This window comes from Rhinolophus sinicus, chromosome 11 (genome assembly GCF_057876585.1).
Source record: "Rhinolophus sinicus isolate RSI-liver-muscle chromosome 11, RSI-T2T, whole genome shotgun sequence".
NCBI lineage: Eukaryota > Metazoa > Chordata > Mammalia > Chiroptera > Rhinolophidae > Rhinolophus > Rhinolophus sinicus.
In genome coordinates this window covers 11,596,553-11,619,840 of record NC_142511.1, presented here as the reverse complement: position 1 = coordinate 11,619,840, position 23,288 = coordinate 11,596,553, and positions in this window count along the sequence as shown.

The window sequence follows — 23,288 nt, the reverse complement described above, 5'->3', positions numbered from 1 at the left end:
ATGGCAGATGGTACAGATTTTACCCTCCGAAGAGGAACTAGGACGTAAGTGACTTAAAGAGTTAAAGGCAGAGATGAGTCAGCTCAAGTTGGTCTGACTTATGTCTGATCATATTCCTACAAGGCTTTGCAACCTTAGAAGAAGGCATAGGGGCATCTGGTCCCACCCTGTTTTTCTATAGAGGGGACATGGAGCTAACGAAGGTCAAGAGACTCCTGGAAGGCCTGAGAATTAGCGGCAAATGTAAGACTAGACCTTGGGTTCCCCACTGTTAATTCATGTAACTTTCCTGTTTCTTGATGTTTTATAAACATACCGGTAGTAAAAACCTACATGAGTGCATGGAGCAGGATACCAAACTCCACATAAATTCATTATCTTTTTTCTTGAGTTACACTCTATTTTCCCCCTGAAAACTTCAGTGTTGAAAAATGTAGTGGAAACTACTGAATGATAACATATTGTAGTGAAGCAATCACATACATTAGTTTATTTTTGAATTTGGGTTTTTGTGTTTTGAACTCTGTTAAAGCAGGGCATGCTTATATTAAACAACTGATTTGTGCCTTTTATGTAATATTCTATATTCATCTAATAAAGGGGGAAATCTTAAATAAAATGTACTTACTTAATTAGCTTCTCTAATAAAGTCTCATATCCAGAAAAATTTCCTGAAGACATTGAATCAGTGAAATAATACTGTGGGACAAAAAGATAGAAAATGGTAAATTGCTGCCTCAGAGATGAATTCTGTTTGTTATTACATGCTTGCTTCTAATTAGTTTTGTCTTTAAGCACATCACTCCACTCCCTTGGTTTTGGATTCTGTGCATCTGGGAAATGAAGGGATTATACTTGATGGTCTGCATGATCCCTTTTAGCTTTGAACTTCAATGAGACAATAAGTCTTGGCGGTCTATTCACAATACCCTCCCCTTCCTTCTCTTCAAAAGTCCCCAGTCGTCATTCTTACCTGTGGATCCCTTAACTTCAATTTCCAGCTCTTCCCTACCAGGTCTTAGAGGTTCCAAAGGGAAACGCTGACCTTTTCAATTCCTGGGCCTGAGCGCCCCCTAGGCACACAGAGGCAAAGCGTCAGGCCTGCTGCTTTCTCTCAAGTCTGTAAACCTCTCCTGGACTTCCTTGTGAGGCAAGAATGTGGGGCTTTCCTGACCTGGGCATGGAGGGAACTTGGAAGGACAAAAGGGAGTGGGTGGCATGCTCTGTCATCAAGCTCTGTCACCACAGAGGCTCTGTGAGGCTGTCTCCTAACAACAGGTACATTCAGAATGGAAAGGGGGTGAGCTGGAGGCCAGTTGTGGAAGTAAATCAGTGGAGTGTGTCGGGGCTAAAGCGCAGTCACTGGAAAACATTTACTGATCAACTAAATATATTCCCAGAGGACAATTCAGAAATGATTAGACATCAATTATTTGTGTTGCTTCCATTGTCTCCCTGTCCCTGTAAATATCATGCACCATCTCAACGGAGATTTTACCTTGTGTGTACACAACTTTTGCTGCTTTTCCCCACTTCTTTTACTGTGTTGCATACATACCTCCTATATTCATAGGCCATATAACCATTGTTTTAAACCTGTATGACATGGTTGTACCAAGTGAAGCACTTTTTGAGAAATAGTGTATATGTACAAGCATGTGTACGTATGTGGTATGCGTGTACTGTGTATGTGCTTATGTGTGTGGTGCATATATTTATGTATATATGTGTGTCTACTTGTGGTGTGTGTGTGTGTGTGTGTGTGTGTGTGTGTTGACTGCAGCCCTGCAGGTCTGGATCCTGGGCTCCAGAGTCAGGCCTTAGCAATGAGACCAGAAAACAGAGACTTCCCAGGTACACACGAAGGCTGCGCTTGGTGTCCAGAGAGAGGGGGCAAAGCACTTCCCATGGAAGGTGTTTAAAAGCCTGCATAGTCACTGTGTGCCTGGGTGTGTGGCATGCCAGCTGCTTCTGCAGAGGACAAGTGTCTGTGGTTATCAGCAGAGACAGGACACTCAGGAAGCCATTATCACAGGTACCAGAGTACTTGAATTCGTAGGAGTGTGTTTTTTCCCTGAGGTCATATTTCATTCTCTATTTAAAAAGAAAAGGAAAAAGGAAGTTGAAAACATCTCTTGGGTGAATCAGTCAGTCGTTCTGATCAGGCCCATCCATATCTACATCCTCTGATCTTCCAGAAGCAGGAAGAGGTGACATACCCCCAAATCGACCAAATGGCTTCCCCCCCACCCCCCGCCCCGTATTCTGGCCCCCGTTCCCTGCTGGACTTGCACACACAGCTCTGCCTCACCCCACACAAGTGGGCACACCTTCTCCGTGTTTGTCATCATCGGCCTCCTGCCTTCCTGACCTGGGTCAGACCCAGAAAGTGAAGACACTTTAGGCCAAAGGTTTCTAGGTTTAATTTTCAGTGTAAACCCATGACGAATGAGCTCCTCTAATGTTCTCGGAGTAGGTGTGGCCATACGCTGCATTCGGCCTACAAGATACAATGAGTAGTATCACAGAATGGTTAAGAGGTTGAGCTCGAGAATAAGACAGAACCTGTTCACCTCCCACCCTTACGCCTACTCTGTGATCCAGGACAAAGCAACTTCTTTAAGGCTCTGCTGCCTCATTGGTGAAATAAGCACTCGCCTCCTTTTTGCTGTGAGGCTAAGCTGGCATGAAGTTCGTAGCAGGGCACCTAGAATGCAATAGTCAGAACACGTGAGCTGTTGTGTGGATGGGCTCCTTCCACCTCCATTCCAGCCTCCTTTCAGGTGGAGAGGTTGCAAAGCTGAGCACCGTGTTTTCCGTACGTCTTTGCAGTCAGAGTTCTAGATGCAGTGTCTCCCTCCAAGTAGATGAGCTCAGCATAAGAAGGGGCAGGTAGCATCTGCTTCCTTTTTGGCCATCTTTGCTCGCAAGCAAAGTTGGGGAAATGTGAGGCTTTTCTGCAATGCTGCTCTAGACCCATTCTCCAGCTTCTTGGCTATTGAGAGGCAGAGGTTGTAGCAGAGGTGGCCTCAGCTTCTTGATCCCAGCACAGCCCCAGAGGTGCCCCAGAGGTGATAACTCCCCCGATAGGTCATCTCAGTGTTATTTTGGGAGCTGTTTCTGGGGCCCCAGCCTAGAACCTGCTCCTTCAACTCCTCTACTAACTTTGCAAGCACCTTATTCCTTGGTTAAATCCCTTCCTACTTAATATAAATAAACCAATTTCTGTTTCCTGCACCAAATCCTGACAGACACAACTATCACTGTTTGCATATATATGAAAAAATTAAAATAATAGCAGCCTCCACACACTGGTCATACCAGAAGTCCAGGTGTTATCTAATTCCATCCTCCCAGCAAAATCACAGTCACTAAGGGACCTAATTGGGATGTGATTAGATCTTTCTGCCCAAAAGCCAGGTGTCTAACCACTGCACCCTGCTGTCCCTCTCTGGAGAAGCTCACAGCACAGTGAGGATGGTTACCATGCAGTCTGAGAAATGCTGGAAAGAGCTGTGGGCCCAGGCCTGTAGGAGCCCAGAAGAGAAAATACCTAATCACGCCCAGGGTTTGGAGTTCCAACATGGCATCCACTCTCTACCTCAGCCAGAGGTCAAGACCTCTAGATTCCTTAATATGTTAAGAGACTCTCAAAGATTCAGTGGCCTCAAAGATTCAGTGGCCTGTTTCTCAAGTAATCATTTAGGAACCCCAGATCTACATGGTTGCAAAGGCAGCTGCCTGCCCTTGTGTCCAGTGGGGTCATCACAGGTCCCGGGATATTCAGATTCCTTTGTGGGACTTCTTCCTCTGGCAGCCAGAGAAGCTCACTGAGTCGAGGCTTCAGCCAGCCTGGGGCAGGTGCCTGCACTCATCTTCAGCACAGCTTACTCCCTGTTTGACATGAGACTTCTCTCTGCAGCAACACCTCCTTGCTGAGAGTGCCTCAAGGTCAGAGACCTTGCCTTATTCAGGTCTGTACCCCTGGTATCTAACACATTGCAGATGCTGACTGACTGACTGAATGAATGAATGAACGAATGAATAAACAAAGCAGCTCTGAGTTAGGCGACCTGGAGAGCTGGATCCTTTGCGTCCCACTCTCAGCTCTGGCCCCGACTTCCGCTTGCCATGGTTCACTCACACACTTGGCCTTGCACGGACTGCAAGGCGGACATAATTCTGCTCTCTTGGATTTTACCGCCTGGAAAGTCAAAGTCACAGAGTGCCAGGTCACTTCTGTATCTAGGATGGGTTCTTTCCCGGGAGGCTTATCTGGAGTGTTCATTCCCCTCCTCCCGTTCTCCATCCCACCCTCCCAACTTGCAAGTCATTTTTTAAATTACATTTTTCTTCTGAGATGATTCATATGCCATTATCATAAATAATATGGAGAGAGCCTGTGTACCACTTACCCAGCTTCCCCCACTGTGAGCATCTTGCAAGAGTGTAGCACCATGTCCCAGCCAGGACACTGACATTGACACCGTCAAGGTGCAGAACCGCTAATCTGGTCTCTACTTCTAAAATTTTGTCATTTCAAGGATATTCCATAAATGGACTCATACATGTGTGGCTTTTTGAAACTGACCCTTTTTCACTCAGCATCATTCCCGAATTATCTGGAGATTCACTGAAGTTATTTTGTTTATTAATAGCCCATCACTTTTTATTGCTGAGTAGTGTTCTGTGGTGTGGATGTGCCACGGTTTAACCATTCACCTGTTGAAGGGCTTCTGGGTTGTTTCCAGGTTTGTACTATGATGAACAAAACTGCTATGTTCCAGGTGTTTGTGTGGATGTACGTTTTCATTTCTCGGGGACAAATGCCCAGAGGTGAAATTGCTGGGTTGTAGGGTAGTCACGTGTTTAGTTTGACAAGAAATTGCCAAACTGTTTTCTAGAGTGGCTGTTTCATTGTACATTGTCACCAGCATGTAGGAGTGATCCAGTTTTTCCACGTCCTCACCAGCAAGTACATTTTTGACTGACTACTCCAGCAAATCGCAAGTCGTGCCCAGATGGGTTGGAAGTCCACCAGGGGGCACAGCTTGAGGTTGTTGTTTTTCCCCAGCAGGTTCTTTAGACTCGGTGCAAATTTCTTTAGCCTGTCCCATTGTTTCTTTGCACATATCCAGACATGCTGAAGCCTCAGCAGTGGTCAGGAGAAACTTTAGGCTTAAACTACAAGTCCCTCTGCATATAGTAAGATGTTTGGGGGTTTTGTCCTCATAGCACCTTCAAAATAACTGCCCTTCCCCATATCTCCTGCAGAAAGGTAGGCTCCAGAGACCAGTTTGGACCCACCCATCTCACACAAGAGTGGTCTGCTCCTTTCTCTTGGGGTCTACTATGTGTCAGGCACTGTTCTATAGGTGCTGTAGATAAAATAGTGACCAGGCAAGGCCCCTCCTCTCAGGAATCTTATCTTCTATGAAGGGGAAATTGACTATAAGGAAGCAAGGGGATTTCAGACGGCAATGCACGCTACGAAGGCAATACACTGGGCAACGTGGTAGAGGGTGAGAGGAAGGACTGTCCAAGGTACAGAGTCTCTTCAGTATCAGAGTTCCTACAAGCTTCTTATTTTTTCAAAGCTGATCATTTCCATTTCTTCCACTAATATGTCGTCTGATCCCAAGATATCATAGTTGACCTTCGTTATCAAGATCCCTTTTATTTGTTGAAGATCTTTGTATAATTTGTTCTTTGGATTTAAAAAAATTACTCCAAATACAGAATGTGTACACTACAGACAGTGAAACACTTTCTTCCTTCATTTGGACACCATATTTCCATGACTACAGCCAAAGATTGCAGGCCCTTTGGCAGGCCCTGTCCGTGTCCATTCCTTATTTTCTGTGAATTAATATTCCCAGGTCCTTTTCAAGTGAATACTGTAAAGTCAAACGTCTTCCATCCTGTACTAGTTCCAGTGATTTTTGAGAGCAAAGTATTTACATAGATATGCATCAAACTCTGTCTTGCTAGCCCCAGCCTGCCAGGTATTTCTGCCACTCGAGTCTGTCATTTAACGTACGTATCAACCATCCCGCCCAGCTTCAGGTCCTCTGTGGGTGTGACAGAATGTATTCTTGGGCCAAATTTCGTGCTCAGGTATTGAAGAGGACAGAACACCGAGGCAAGCCTGGCCGTCAGACTAACAGTCCACACAAGCCTCTATGGGCTTAGTTGCTCAGTGAGTGAGGAAGCCACCTGGTTGGTATCCCGTCTTGTCCACGCGAGTATTATGAGGGCTTTGGTAAAATGTCTTGCCCAGATCAAGCTATGCTACATGACCTGTTTGGTAATCCTATCAAAACAACCAAATGAGAGTTTGATGAGACTTGTTCTGAATAATCCCACGTTGGCTTCCAGCTCTTTAGTCCTGTTTGCAATCTTACACCCTCTGCCTCAAGCAGGTAGCCGAGCCTTTCTCTTGTTCTTCCTGCTCGGAACACAACGAAAACAAAAATCTTTGTTGTCCTTAGGCTTTTTGCAAGTCTCAGCTTTTTCTGACACGGGTCTTTCGGGACCTTTTGTTCCATCTTTTGTGCTCATCTTTTAAAAATCCGAGTGCCCTCAACAGCCAAATTGTTAATTTCCACATATTATTTTTGGCATGATAACACACACATGCACAGCAGGTTGGATGACTTACGACTATATTAATACTAATGTGATTTTTAAATAATCTTCCAAGCCCCTTGGGATGTCCTGTCTTTTAGAATCAGGATCATTCCCTCACTGCTATTTATTTTATGATACCCATTTTCCTAAGGTTTAATGTGTGTGGCTCAATTCTCCCAGAATTCTCTCCCTTAACGATATGGTCTTTAAAATCACATGGTTCCCTTTCACCAGTCTTAAGAGGCCTGGATAACAATATGGGCTTTGGAGTCAGGTAGATCTGGGTAAGACTTGCAGGGCCTTTATTGCTAGCTAAGTAATCTTGCACTATTTAACCTCTTTGATGCTCAGTTTTCTCATCTGTAAAATGGGGATAATTTCTTAGGCTGGTGGGAGGGTTAAAGGAAGTAATGCTTAACACACAGGGAGCACTCAGTGAATGTTAACTTTCATAATTATTAATTAAAGCTTTGGTTCCTTTGACCAAACATGATAAGGCCTCAATAAATGTCAACTCTCATTACTTTTATTACCCTTGAACATTAGGATTGAATTCAGAGCATCATTTCTTCACATTACTTCTTTTGGTTTATGCAGGAAAGAATTTTCCAGATTCTTTGCGTTTGGAGTATTAGTCTTCCTTATGTTCAGACAGAGTCCCTTCTCTATCGCTAGTAAGTATCTTATGACGTTAATTTTCTAATTTATATTTGCAAACTGTCTTCTACATCCTTAAATGTTTCCATCATTTTACCATTCCATTTCTCTATTCTTTCATCCTCACCCAAAAGTGTTTATTCTCTACTTTACAAATTTCCCTAAAGGGGTAGATAATTCTATTACGTGTTGCAATTTTCTCAGCCTTCTTTCTACCCTTCAATTAGTTGTGCTCCTTTTGGGCAGTGGATGCCCTGTCCAGTGATAACACACCCTAACGATGGCACAGAATATATTCTAGCTTTGAGTCACTTTCTAAAAGCCCAATTCTTCCTTTTATAAAAGCGTGACTTCCTTTTTAGATAAATGATCACCTTCACTTTTTTTATCTATGCTTAGCGCATATCTGAGGCCATGTACTTTGCCACCAAACCTTTTCCCTCTTGTTTTCTCCTGAGATTACCTGGGGATCTTCACCCCTATTATTCTTTCTGTTTAACACCTGAGCTTCCCTTCATCTCTAGTTATCAGTTTTCTCTTTCCTCATTAAATGTTAAGGTAAAGCTCTTGTCATCAGTTGAACTTCCTGACAAACTCTCTCTTCCTATTCTGTTTCTTGCCAAGAGTCCATTGCTCTATTATTATAAGCCAGGGTCCAGGAAAATGAAACCTGTTTTTCAGCTTGTTTATGAAGCTAGTAGCTCCCTTCCAATATCTCCTTCTCTCTTTTCAAGGTCATTACTTTCAACTGGATTATGAGACCAAATGATCCTCCGTGCCCCCCAAATGCCCATTTCCTGTTCATGATTTTGCAGCCACCTGAGATGCAATCTCAAATTTCTTTGTGCTGTATTTTCCGTCTCCATGAAGATGGGTGGAAGCAGGTAATAGTCAGCAGGACTGACAGCCCTTGGCAGGCTCTTATGTTCCAGTCACATTGATCAAAACAACAAACCTCTGGGTTTCCTGCTAGGTTCTTCTTGCTCAACTCTATTTCAGCCCCACGGGCCTTCTTGTCATTCTTTAAATACACTGGGCGTAGTTTGCCTTGGGGTGTTTGTACCAGATATTCTCCAGAGATGACTAAGACAGACTTTTATGCTCAATTAAAAGCTTACATTCTATGAGGAGAGAAATGAGAAATGAACAATAGAGTAGGGTATGAGTGAGGAGTGGCCAAGGGACCTCTCTGTGGGCCAGGGAAGACCTCTCTAAGGAGCTGCCATGCAAGTGTCTGGGGGAAGAACCTTCCTCACCATCAGACCGACCATGGGGAAGGTCTTTGGTGCCCCAGGAAGAGCAAGGGAGCTGGTGTGACTGTTGCAGAGTGAACACCCGGCAGCTATTAATGCGTGTAGCCTTACACCTCTCGGTATCTTTGCAAATGCGTTTCCTGTCTCCCCAAGTACATGTTCAATTTCTCGAAGACAGTGAGCCACTACCATTGATACAGAACCATTGTCATGGAATCAGAGCATCTTAAAGTTGAAAGAAGTTAGAGATCTTAAAGATGAGGTCTGCCTACTATAGAAATTTCTGTCATCACAGGATTTTCCCACAGTTCACTCACTCACGTTCCACCTACATGAGTTTTCTTACATTTATTTTAAAACAAATCTTTATATTACTATCATACATGGAAAACTGGTATCTTTTAGGTTCATGTTAAAACAAATACTTTACTAATATTAAAAAGTTATACCCGGTGCCACCTAAAATCATCTCCTTATTCTAGAACTTTGGGGTTTAACCTTTTTTTATTCCTATAAAGTTGTGGGAGACAACCTTATGGGACACCTTTGGCTTCAGTTATGATGATCCATAGGACAAATTCTCAGGGATGAAATTGCTGAAGCATAAGTAATGCACGTTTTTAAGGCTTTTGCTGTTTACTGCTATCTTTCCTTTCAAAAGTTTATATAGGTTTACGCTTCTACAATCAGTGTCGGGGAGTATGTTTCCCCACATACTTTTCAAACCACGCATTTCCATTCTAAGTCATCCTCTTTACAGATTTTCTCAGCTAGAACTCATTTGTGCAAGTCCTGACCTTTCTCATCCTATATGCACAGGACATACTTTTCCTAAAAAGAATGTTCATACACAACAATAGAAATAATAAGGGTCTTTTGTTTGTTTTTACCTGAAATAAAAATGCTGAGAGTGATTAATTATGAAATTCTAATTTTATTCAAATTGTATTAGATCGTCATCCTAAAGAAAGAAAACAAAAGGCAGAATATTTTTCTCTCAACCAGATGTCATGTTGGCACACTTAGACTTTCAATATATAGATCCACTAAATGAGAAGCACTTTATGTCCTTTAAAGAGTCTAAACTTCTTGAGGGCAGGAACCCCTCTTCTATACCTTAAAAAGAGGAAGCTAAAGAGCCACAGCGTGTTAGAGCTGGAAGCAGACTCAGTGTTTCTCTAGTCCAACTTTTTTCTGCAGATGAGAAGGGGTAGGGAACTACCCAAGATTATAAGTTAGTTAGCAGCCACGAGGCACTAGAATTCATGGAACCTGACTCTTCCTCGCCTCTTAGCATAAACCTGATAAGAAGAAAAAACACTGCTTGCGTTATTTAGAGTAGGTTCGTAAGAAGTGGCTCATCACACATAACCTAAGTTAATGATGACAAAACCTTTTGTCCTAACTTTCCGCTGGCTGATCTGTCCCCACAGCTCACCATCCAAAGCAGATAAGCACTTGGGGACATAAGAAAAGTGTATTTAATTGCATTTATGTATATGTTCCTTTTTTTAAAAAATCACTTTTCCCCCCATGAAACAGTAACATTCAGATTATCAAAATAAAGAGATTTACACGGGGACAGAGAATTACGAAACAGAAACCCAATTTCCAACCACCATAAGAGGTAAGACAGTCACTGAGATTAAATATAAAACTTGGCCAAGACTTTCTGGAAGCCACAGTGAAGGGCAAAAAAAAAAAAAAAAAAGAAAAGAAAAGAAAAAAAGAAAAAGAAACAGAAACAAAAAGGAAGAAAGGAAAAGAGAGAGAGAGAGAGAGGAAGAATAATAAAATGGGATCATTCTTTTTATCTAACAGGAAGTATTAGATGATACAGGGTTCTCAGGATCTACTGCACAATGAACAAAGAAGTAGAATTTATAGTTCTCATAACAATTTTTGATAAAAAGCAGAAACAAATCATCATCGTAAATATAGTAAAAGCAATTCTGTAGGATGTTAAGACTATTTATAGAGGTGTCAGAGATGTCATGGCTCTCAGACTCTTAACCAACTACTTAACAAATGTGATAGCTCTTAGGTAGGTTTTTGACAGTGGTTGATATTTGAGGGTAGACTTTCAGTGAGGCATCCTAGTCTACTAATTAACAGAATGCATAATGTGGGAAACAGGATGCATGGGTGGGAAGGTCAACATTCAGGGACTATGGCTCAAATCCGTCCCTATGCTGGGGAACTCCCTGTCTTATAAGACAACCCAAGGTATCAATTCATTAACTAAATATTTTTGAATGCATTCACTCTTCCATGCACGAAAAAGAAAATGTGACGAAAACCTAGGTCCAGTACTTCAGAATTTCATTGTTCAGAACCGATTGCTCTGCTGTTTTTGTTTGTGAAATAGAGCCACACACTTTGCTTCTGCTGGTGGCACTTGTCAGTGCTTTTCATCCCACAGGTCACTCCGTCCTCTGGGTGAATTGCAAGCACGATACAATAGTCTTCTCTCAGACCCCAATCAACCTCACCCTAATTATTCTTAGAAAAGTAAATTCTCACTCCCATGGGGCATTTAGAAACTGCCTACAACAGCATTTTCCGAACCCTCTTCTCCCCAGAGGACGTTTTGGAGTCAGTCATTTGTCTGGTTGCAAAATTGCTTCTCCTCGGCCTTTCCATTTTAGGTTTCTAAATTCTGCCCCTGGGTCCATTTCAAAACCTGTAATTGGATCATTCAGGGGCTGAGCCTGCTGTCGAGTGTCTCCGTGTCCTTCTACATGTTCATCTTGGAACAGACCCACACCAGACTTCACTTTTCATTGCAAAACTTGCCTATGCTTCTTATTTCAAAACCACTGCATCGGAGAAATGGCCACTCATCTCAAAGCCACCTCCTGCTTTGTGTTGCCAATTCAAGATATAATTTGCGTCTAGAAACCAGAGTGCTTTCAAAATTGTTTTGGGAGACCTTCTAGAAGGTCAGTGTAAAACCCTCAGGATCATCTTCCCTGACTACTCACCTCCTTCCCCACCCCCATCCCCCCAGCTCGCCTCATCCTCACTCTGCCTTATTTTAGGGTTCTAGGTCTGCCCACAGATAATCTTCCCAATCTTTACTCTCGGCCTCACAAGAAAAAATTCTTGCCTGATTAATGTATCAAACTCTGCTATAAGGTTGGCATTTGGGGATTGATAAGCAAAAGTTATTTCTGAAAGGCCCTATTTCCACTTTTAGGCAAAGCCCATTGTGTTTTTAAGTTTCACTCAGCACTCAGTTCCTTCTACTGGGCTGGCCCTGTTCTAACAGGCTCAGGAATGTTCTAACGACGTGGGGGAAACCCAGCATCTGGTGCTCACTAAGTGCCTGCTGCACATTCTCCAGCTTAGTTCTTCCCACTACCTTGGGAGGCTGGCTGTCTTATCCCAATGCCACAGATGAGGAAATGGGGCAGAATCAGGGTCAGTACTTGTCTGAGTCCTCTGAGTTGGCAAGTGGAATTCAAATTCGCGTGTGTCTGACCCCAAAGCCCAAGCTCTTTCTACTGCTCAATTTCATTCACTGCCTTATTTAAAGGGTGGAATTAGCCAGGCCTATAACCTTGGACAAGCCAGTTAACTTCCTCTGAACCTCAGGCTCCTTCCCAAATGAAGAAGGTAGACGAGATGACCGCCAAGGTCCCTGTGTCTCCAGTTCCTGTAGCTGTCAGGCTACCTAATTCTGGAGGAAAACCGTACACTCACCTGAAGCAATAGCAAGAGGAGTCATATCAGCAATAACAGTTTACTGAGTGCCTACCCTGTACCAGGTCAATTATAACTTTACTTAGTTTAATCCTATCAAGTCTATGAGGTTCTTCTTCTTATCCCTATTTTATAGATGAAGAAATTGAGGATCAGAGAAGTTCAGAAATGTCCCAAAGACACACAGCGAGTAAGAAACAAACCCAGGGGCATCTGACTTTCAAGCCCATGCTCATGTATCCATCATGCTGTGTTTTAGGGGAAGGAAGCAGGGCAGGCATTGTGAGAAATGGTCACTTAGGGCTAGAGAAATGTATAGAGCTGGCAGAATGGCCAGAGGTAAGTCAGTTGAGATGAGGAAGGGAGCTTGGAAGGCCAGGAAATTAAAGCCCTGTTCTAGTCTCCCCACTTTGCTCCCAACTCTAGGCAGATGTGTTCTTTACCTCCACATGGAGTGCTGCCCTGGCAGGGGTTTGGCCTGGGAAAGCCTGGCTTAGTACCCAGTCTTGCTCATGAAGGCCACTTAGACCCTAAGTCACTAAGTCTTTTATTTCATTGCTTTATTATCTCATCTTATTACCGGGTGCATGCTTTTCTGACCTCTCTGAACTTCAGCCTAAATTGCCAGACCCCCATGTGTCTGCCCTGTCCAGTATGTTTCTGGGGCTGCCTGAGTCTTGGTGCGCAAGAGGTAAGGCTTGTGGCAATATGAAATCATCACCAGCCATGATGGGAAAGGACAAACAGTGGGAAAGAAAAATGGGTCTCTGAAGACTAACCAAGGGTCCCTTAAGGGTTAGTCTAAGCCAGTCAGCTGACTAAGAAGGACTGGCTGATTTTGAGGGATGGCCTGGGTGTGGAATGAAGGTGGACTTGACAGGGTCTAAGGTCCCACAGCCCATGGGGAAGGAGGTCAGTTCGGTTTAGCAAAGGCAGACACATGGCCTGGGGGAGCATGGGATGGGCTCTGGGACCAGGTAGATCTGGGTTTGGGCTAATACTTGGCACTTCGTCTTTCTGGCCTCAATTTATAGTCCCCGTCGGGAAAGTAAGGATGACTGAAACTCGGCAGCATGACTGTAAACATTAGAAATATACACGATGCTTTGAGCACACTGCAGAGACAAAAAGGAGGCAGAGCCTATTATCGTTGTTATTAAGGAAATAGTATGAGAAAGGCTTTTTTCCTGCCATGAGTACTTAAGCCATCATGACCATCGTTTCACGCCGTTTTGCTTGTCCAAAAATTGAGGCGTGACCATTTGGCGAGTAAAAGCTGATAATACTGACTGGGCACTAAAATTCAGAATGGAGCCAGTGTCTGGAATTGAAAACCAGCTCCTGGAGACTGCTGGAACATACTTCCCAGAGTTTCAATGAAGGAGTCATGCAGCTTATTACATGGGGGATTTTTAAAACCTGCCTTTCCCCCACTTCAAAATAGAGATGGAATTATTGCCTGAGGATCACTGTTCTACAAGAAAATAGAGGAAAAATAGGCCAAAACCGGTAAAGGGAAAGGTCAAATCGATCATAGCAAAAAAAGTCGAGTAGGGCAGGACTGTAAAAAGGTGGGAACGACATGTAAGAGGGGAAATGGAACCACTAGTCACGCAGGTGACCATATGCCCTGCTAAATAAATGATCAACAATACCCGCTTTCATTCTCAGAAATGTCTCAGTGTGGATGATAAATGCTTTGGTCGCCTAATCAGATGCAATATAGAATATCACTCACCCCTTTGTGTGGCGGGACGGGGAAACTATATAGGCGCTTGGACAATTAAGTTTGTGAACTCTTCCTAGAAAAAGCGCTCCATACCACATTGCTGAATATCACTAGGGTCACCTTCAAAGTACTCCCCTTGGGAAGCTGTGCACTGATGCCAGTGCTTAGTCCACCCTTCAAAGCAATTTTGGAACTCTTTTTCTGGAAAGGCCATCAGAGCTGTCGTCATATTACCTTTGATGTCCTGAAGGTCATCAAAATATCTTCCTTTCAATATTTCCTTTATCTCCTGGTAAAGAAAGAAGTCATTGGGGGCCAGATCAGGTGAGTAGGGAGGGTGTTCCACTAGTTATTTGTTTACTGGCTAAAAACTCCCTCACAGACAGTGTCGTGTGAGCTGGTGCATTGTTGTGATGCAAGAGCCATGAATTGTTGGTGAAAAGTTCAGGTCGTCTAACTTTTTCATGCAGCCTTTTCAGCACTTCCAAATAGTAAACTTGGTTAAGTGTTTGTCCAGTTGGTACAAATGCATAATGAATAATCCCTCTGATATAAAAAAAGATTAGCAACATCGTTGCAACAAGTTCGTGAACTTGTCAGACCTCATATGATATTTGGCCTACAAAGCCCCGAATTATCTCGGGCAAATGGACCCTCAGAGAAGGAACTTGCAGAATTTCATTCTCTGAGCAGTGACACTCTTCCTCATATTTTCATTAAGCCCCTCTGACTATTATTTAGGCCCATCTATCCGCTGGCTGGTGAAAAGGAAATGGGGCAGGGGAAACTAGGAGGGTGTGGGGAGGATAGGAAAGCCCAAGGAATCACAGGATCATCAGTCACTCGTTTTATACCATGAAGTCAAATGAGGAAATGGACTGGATGACTGTGCTGTCTACTGCAGCTCTGTTTGTCTTTCTGGAAGGCAGAAGTATTGCTTAAAGAGTGGACCCCATTAGTCAGTGGCCTGGCTTAACCTAACTCAGGGTCCCATTTGCACTCCAGTTCTGGGGTTCTTGGAAAATGTCCTAAAGGAAGTCACCAGTTTCTGACCATTGTAGAAGAGACCATCTGAGTTTTTGAAATTTGTCCAAGCCCCACTGGAAGTGAGGATGTGTATATGTGTGTCCGGTGGGAGGTGTGGGTGTGCCTCCCTCATCCAGGAAATGTAAAAAGGCAACGCCTCCAGCTCCGGCCCCACCCAGTGGGCCCTCTGTGTTCTATTTTCAAAGCTCCAGGGTAGCCTGATCTGAGATCTGTCCACCCCAGCCCCTCCTTGTTTACTGGAACATTGGGTCATCACAGTGCAGCTGGAAGGCAAACTCTGGGTGCTTCAGCAAGGCCGAGGCGGGCCTACAAGGTCTCATGTCATTGCACTGTTTTTCCTCCCCTCCCACTGAGTTTTCTTGGAAGTTCTGGGCCAGGCTCAGTGTGGATCTCCAGAGATGCATTCCAAATACCCAGCTGCTTGCTACTCAGCAAGTCTCACCACCTCTCCTTTTAAATCTCGGTGCCCTGAAATGTTAGAGGTGAATAAGCCTGGACAGAGGGGTATCCGAGACTCTTGATGTGTTTGCTATGGCCTGCCTGTCACTCATAATTCAGCTAGTTTTCCCTCTTAAAAAGCAAAGAGAAAATAATCTCTGCGTGAGATGCCTTTGTGATTTGGTTGAAAAGAATGAGGAGCAAACTTGCCATTAGTCTGTGCATCTGTCCCAGCTGAGGCAACTGGGTGGGCCCAGTAAAGGGGGACTTGCTGCCCTTTTCCTTCCGGAATACAGATTTCACATGATTTTCCACCACCCTGATCTATCACACTGCTGCTCCCTATTTCCGTCCAGCCTTCCTGCCTCCTTAATTTCTTCCTTTCAAACTTTTCTCTCCTCATCATGATCACTTCATCCCTTCCTGGATGAGAGAAAATAATGGAGGACAGGGGAGAAACAACTGCACGCAGCAATGATGTACAAATCATATTTGTCTCATTAAGAGTGCAAAAAGGTGCCTTGCTTTTTCTTAGATTTCTTCTTGCTGTTAAGTTTCGTGCTGATTCTTTAGGGTTGAGCCCTCGTTCTCAAAGCACGGTCCCCTGGCCTGCAGCCGCAGCATCATCTGGGGACTTGTTGGAAATGCACATTCTCTTGCCTGAGCCCACGCCTGCTGAATCCGAAACTCTTGGGGCGAGGCACAGTTCAAACGAAATCTTGAGTTTCAACAAACCTTCCAGGGGTTTCCAATGTGTGTAAAACTTTGCAAGCCCCTCAGTAGAGGATTCTCCATGGGACTGGGGAAGGGGAGGTTTGAGGTTTCATTCTGCTCTCCAGGTGTCTGAATCAGTGTGAGGAGGACAGAACTTAGGCTGGCTTGTGTTCCTTGCCTCTCAAGCTGGGTCATGTGTGAGAGTGAATGTCAGAAGGGCAGGAAGGTGACGCTAGCCCTACTGGGTGCACTCAGTGAACTGGCTTCGTGGCCACCTCTAGTCGGGGGTCTGGAGCTTTCTGATCTTCTTGTATCCAGCACCTTCTAAGAGCATAAGGACAACTGATACAAATCACGCAATGGTGTCGATTCCATCACTCAGCTTCTCATCTGCTTTTAGGCAACGAGGTCAACCCCTAATTCATTGTAGATAGAAATTCTGGCGTTAATGCCTCTTATTTTTTTCTTGGACTAAATCAAACAAATAACTAGAAACATGCTCCTCATCATCTAATTCTTTCCTTTCAGTTCTCTGAAGAGTCCCCAAGATTTTTAAGAGAGTTGGGATTCATGGGTGTAGACTGGCAATGTCCAATTCGGTCGCTCCCAGCCACAGGTGGCTATTGAGCAAATGAAATGTGGGTAGTCTGAACGTGTTGAAAATGTAAATACGCACCACATTGCAAAGGCTTTGTCCAAAAAAGGTGTAAATTATTTCATTAATAATTTTTATATGATTTCATGTTGAAATACTAACACTTTGGATATATTGGATTAAATAAAATATATTATTAACATTAATTCTGCCCATCTATTTTTACTTTTTAAAATGTGGCTACTAGGAAAATTTAAATGACAAGTGTGCCTCACATTTTTGGCTCACATTATGTTTCCATTGGACAATGTTGGTCTGGTTAGTCTGAGGCTCTGGTTGAACAGAGGGTTTTGTGTAAGACCTGTGGATATGCCAGAAACAAATACATACACGGAGCAGGTGCAAACTACAGCACGTGCAGTGTGTTCAGGTGAGGGAATGTAGCCTAAAGCATGGCAGCTAACCTCCTGAACCTTGGAGCTATAGACATTCCGGGGGTGAATCTAGACTCTGACACTTACTTGGTCAAGAAACAACTTCTCCGAACCTCAGTTTTCTCACCTGTAAAATGGATTGTCTTGGTTCCTCACTCAAAGGGCTTTTGTGAGAATTAGTTAAACCAACGAATGGAAAAAGCTTAATATTATTCTAAGCTGTTAATAAATACTCAATACCAACTCTCCTTAGGTAAGAAGAAATCCTCTTGCTAAGTGGTGTTAGATACTACTGATCATGGAATATTCATTTCTGAGGGTCTCTTACATTTAAATGGCTCCTCCTCTACCTGGAATGTTTATATGTCATCCTTCTGCAAAGTACAGGGTGGCTATATTACCTTTTCAGTGTGTTGCCCCGGATGGAAATCCACAGCTGGCTACGGACCCCTCCCCACTATTCCTACCATGGTACTTAGGGTCCTCATCATGAAAAACTGGATTACATAGAAGACTGAGATCCCTGACTTGTTATACTTAACTTATTATACTTAACAAAACTTGACAGTCTGTATGGCACAGAGTGGATGGACTCTAATAGGGACCAAGAGAGTGTGTCCTTACTGGATGAGAAGAAGGGAGTCTCTTCACTAGCAAGCACTCCAGGTGAGCACAGCTGGGGTTGGGGGTAAAACTGGGAGGAAATGCCATGTCCCTGCCTTTAAGATCACTGACTAGCCCCTCAAGAAGAGTTTTAGCCCTCTGTCCACAATACAGCACAGAATATCTAGTTTAAAGTTTTCCAAAGAGAAGCCACATCTCTCACAAGCTTACATGGAGGCAGGGATGACAGAAAAAGGCAGAAAGTGAGGTGAAAAGAGAACTGAACAAACACACACAAAACAAAACAGCCTAGTGAAAGGATCGGATGCACCAACAGCTCATTAGGACACAGTGCTATGATAAGAGATGTACGTCAGGAGCACAAAGGTTGGAGTCTAATACAGACCAGGCTCTAGGCAACTCTGTCAAACGTATAGAGGTGTGAGGTGGCCTGGGAAATCCTGAGAACTACAGGGAGTTCCATAGCCCAATAACCGGTTCCTCTCAGCTGGCTAATAGTTAGGCACACCTCTTAACTGGTCTCCTTTTTTTGTTCTGAAAGAAGCTAGGGGGCCTCTCTGATGGCAGCATGTAGCTACTCTTCTCAGCTGTCCCAAGGAAGTCAATTCCTTGGCCCCTGACTCACTCAGTTCAACAAAGTTCTGCAGTTGGGTGGACACACTCTTTAGGAAGCAACTTAGAAATCTTCTACCATTACTTAGCACTCCCCACCCTTAGCAGTTTATCACAGGACTTCACAGACTGTCATCTCCTTGAGGAGTCGTGACAATTCTGTTCTCTATACCTTCCTAGATTTCTAGTGATGTGTTAGAAAGCCTTACAGATCGGCTCACTGAAGATCCCACCCTTAACCAACCAGCTCCAAGAGTGGCCGAAAAAGAATTTAAGAGAGAAGTGGCCAGAAATGCGGCTAGGTCGAGCATGAGTGGGAAATCAGATTACAAAAATCTTTGAATGCTGAAAGTAGACAAAGGGGACCAAAGAAAGATTGGGCTGTTGACGTATAAATCGAGCCACACAGATGAAAACTTCCTTATTCCTCACTGCTCCAAGGTACAAGTTGGTCTCCTCTATGATTCCAGACACATGTTTGAGCACGTAGGAAGTAGTAACAAATATGTTGTTTGATGGGCTTAAGTCTGCTACCAAGAGTCTGTATATACTTTTAGAAGGAGATCCTTTGCATTGCAAAAAGTTGGGTTCTTAAAAGGCAAAAAGGGTAGAGTCTATATGTTTGGCTGGGGTCCAAGATCCTCTCCGGTTCCTCCAGCCTATTCTAAAGACTGTTTCTCTCAGTTTTCCACTCTCTCCCACTGGAGGCAGCATTATTTCCATTGCCCTCTGGGACAGGGATGCTCTGATCCATAATATATGATATATACTGCAAAGATAAATGCATAACACACACATAAGTATATATTCCATCAATTTGAATAAGCTCCTTCAGCTTTCACCTCAATTGACTGGGAAAATGTTGCCTGGTGTCTTGGCCAATTAGCCCCAAAGCTCGAGACAGAGGGTTCTGGGACATACGACTCTGATTTCCAACTGTCCCTGAAGGAGCTACCCCATACATCAGGAAAAATTATTTTCTTGAGCCTCTCAATGGTAGATAGATTCTTTAAGCAACAATTGGCAAGTTCAAAGATTACAGACTCCTATACTAGAGGGTTTCGATAGAGTTGGACTGTCTTTTCCCATTGAGTTTCACGCAACCCTGGGTCCCTAGGGAGTTTACATAGAAAATCAGTTCAGGGTGTGCTGGCCTCTTGTGGTGTGGCTTTCTGTTTATTTCATAGTGGTTGCAATATAGTGGCACTTGTGCTTATGCCAGCAGCCTGAAGCCTTTTAGCAAACTAGAAATGTAATGCCCTAGCCAGTAGCCCAAGTATGCTCCACACATGTTTTTCTCAAGGATTACCTCTTCAGGATTTCTTCAGGATTACCTCTGCCAGAGGTGAAAGTAAAACTCAAAGAAAGCTATTTAATTTGACCCTGATTGTCAATGTGTCAATTATGTATTGCCTGGGTGTCTCAGGCTGTGCTGTAAAAGATTTGTCCGTCAGTTCGACAGAACTTCCCACAGCTTGTTACATCAGAGGAGTTCAGGTTCTGCCTGAGTCACAAGATGGGACAGCCAAGGTCATGGTCAGCCGTTCTCAGACAGACAGCCTCTGTCAAAACAAATTCTTAGGTTGAATGAAGGCTCTTTAAGAAAGATTTGCTTTGACAGGTGACTCTTGCAAAGACCAAGATTATAAGCCACTACGTTTGTGTGGGAGGCAGCGACCACGTAAAGTTTTAGGAAGAAATCCAATGTTTCTTCCTTTGAGCTTTGCTGAAGTCCTTCCAGAGCTTTCAAAGGCAAAGTCAGCACTGTTCCTTCAATAAACATCTATTGAGCCTGAACGCTCGCCAGGGCTGAGGACACCGGGGAAGAAGACTAGGAATGAAGGAAGGGCTAGCACACCTGTTGCACATGGGCTTGTACTATGCTAAGGGGCATATGCAAAGACCAATCCTTTCCATGTGACACGTCCATGAGCATAAATAATAAAAAGAAAGGAAATACTCCTTTTAAAAAGGAAATCAACATTACAACAAAGCAAAAACATTGCCTCTGAGTTTTGCAGCTGCTATTATAGTGGAAGAGTCACAGATGTAAATAATAAAACACTATATCATAAAAATGACTATAACAGATAATTGCCATTTATGTAATAGAAGTGTTTTCTAAATTACTATGAGAATGCAGAAAAGGGAGTTATTGAGAGGAGTTTAACTCTTTTCCCACGGAGAATTTGCAACACTAACGACTGGGAAAGCCTGGTGAAATCACCTACCAGGAAGATCAGTGACCTTGCGTCAGGCAAATCTTACTCATTTACTCAACCAGTATTTATCAAGCGCCTCCAATGTGTTGTTAGCTTCCTGTGATTCGTCAATTAATAAAAGGGAAGAAGATTCCTGCCCTTATATTAAAGAAAACAGGCAATGGTCAATAAAAGCCCTTCTTCTTAAGTAACAGGTAGAAATCTAATTGGATTTGTGTTGATGGGACCACTAAGAGCCATAGGACATCATATCTCTTGATCCCGAACTTGATGCGACTAAAACAATAGTATCGAACAGTATGTTAGAATGATGGTTGCCCCCAATATACATCCTCTACTATGGTATCTCAAGTCAGCATGGGCCAGTGGTGTGATGGTAAACACTTGATACGTGGCTCTCGGATATAAATAATAAAAAATAAAGCCCTCATTTATAGCATTTGCTTTTTTATTATTTTTTTGTGGTGTAAATATTCCAACTGTGGCTGTTTCAAATTACCAATGAGATGTCACTGAACACAAAGTTGGGAAGAGAAGTGCTCAGTGGCTCTTAAGGACCAATGCAAGCTGGCTCCACTGAGGGAACAGAGAATAATGAAGCGTTCCAGATGGAAGGCACCTTGGCAGTCCAGGGGAAAATGTTTCTTCTTCATAGTGTGTTGCAATCAATTCTGAGACAGGTGTCACAAGTAAATTGCTACAAATACTGTGTTTTCTTAAATCACCTTACTGATTGGACAAAAGTTTTTTGGGAAAAAAGAAACATTAAATATACACAAAATTATTTTATTTACTAAATGGGACAAGGTGCCCTCTATCTTTCTTCACATTCAGTACTTAAAGATTCTTCTGATTTACTTTTGGGCAGCAATGCAGAGCATTGCAGTGAGGCGCTGCTGTTTTGGGGAGATTTACTGCTTTTGCAGATTTAATATTGACCTTGAACTTGAGGTATATTAGAGAATACTGGGTTTTGTCTGCATTTTCTATTTGATGAAACAGATGTTTTTCCTTTTTAACTAAATTATGTATTAAAGATTATTAATACATAACCTGGAAAATCAGCCAGGAGATTTTGTCAGACCCACGTTTGGAATCTGAGACATGACATATGAGACAGTTACACCAACTTATTCCACCCGGATTTTTGCTGCCTCTAATTTCATTGTGTGTCTCAAGAACAAAACAAAACCTTACTCGGGTCTGGAGGACACCTGGTTGCCATGTTATCAAAACATAGGGAAGCGCGCTCACTCCTTTCCTGACAAACTTGGATTCACGTCTCCTCGCTGTGTCTGCCTGATCGTTGCGCTTGGGGAACGTTTTCAGTTTGGGGCTGAAATGTCGGATAATATTTTGGTGAAGTTTTAAATAAATTTAGGAAACCACATCAAGTAAAATTCAACCAAGCACCACATGCAGTCTGCCTTTTGGAAATGTGACAACAAATGTGAAAATATGAAGATGTAACACAACCACCACACAAACATAACCTTTGACTCTTAGAATCAAAACAATATCCAGTAGGTTAAGTACCAAAATTCATAATAGATGCCATGTTGCTGGCTTTCCAGGTGGGGAAGGGGGCTGCCAGCCAAGAAATGCGGGTAGCATCTAGAAATTGGAAAAGGTAAAAAGACAGATTCTCTCTCCTCTAGAGCTCCTGGAAGGAACGCAATTTTGGCGACACCATGATTGTAGCCTTGTGAGACCCCTATCAGACTTCTGACCTGTGGAACTATAAGATAATCCATTTATGTTGTTTTTGAGCCACTAGATTGGTGGTAATTTGTTACAGCAGGAACAGGACGGAATGGACAGGATTCCTCCCCATCTCCCAGTCTCTGCAATGGTGGTGCAGGTGGGGCCCTGGGACTCGCTCTGGCTCAGGGAATGTGGGGGAACCTGATGTGCACCCTGTCCAGGCCTGGCTTCTGAATCCCTGTGCCATGTGCCATAACCTCTCTCTGCTGAGTGGAACATCTGAATGTGGAAGGTCAGCAGAGGATTCCCAGGAGGCTTGGGGACAGCAGAGCCCCTGCTTGCAAAGAGCCTGGAATCGCAGGTCTCCCTGTACAGGACAGTTGTCAGGGGGCTGCCCCAACGGAAGGCATGAAGGTTAATCCCCTGAGTTTCCCGTTCATTTTTCCTGCAGGAGAGCTTCTTGTATTCTAACTCAGCCCAAATCAGAGATTCTGCACCGATTATTTTTTTTTAATTGAAATTTATGGGGGTGACAATTATTAGTAAAGTTATAGATTTCAGGTGTACAATTCTGTAATACATTACCTATATCTCACATTGTGTGTTCACCACCCAGAGTCAGTTCTCTTTCCATCACTGTATATTAATTTTTTTTGAAAAAGAATTTCATATTTGATTTGAAAAAAAAATCAAACTATGCTAAATGGGCAAAGTCAGAAATTGATTGGGCTTCCTTTGCCTCATTTTGTAATATAGTGTTTTTTAAATGTCACGTAGCCCAATATAGTGTTTTTTAAATGTCATAGAATCCCCGGGCTTAGGGCTTGTGGAAGTCGTACCCCAGTCTGCTTTCCTGGCCACGTGGCGCTCACAGCTGCCTGGTGCAGAGACAGCTCACAGCTCTCTTACCGGGTCTCCTGGCTC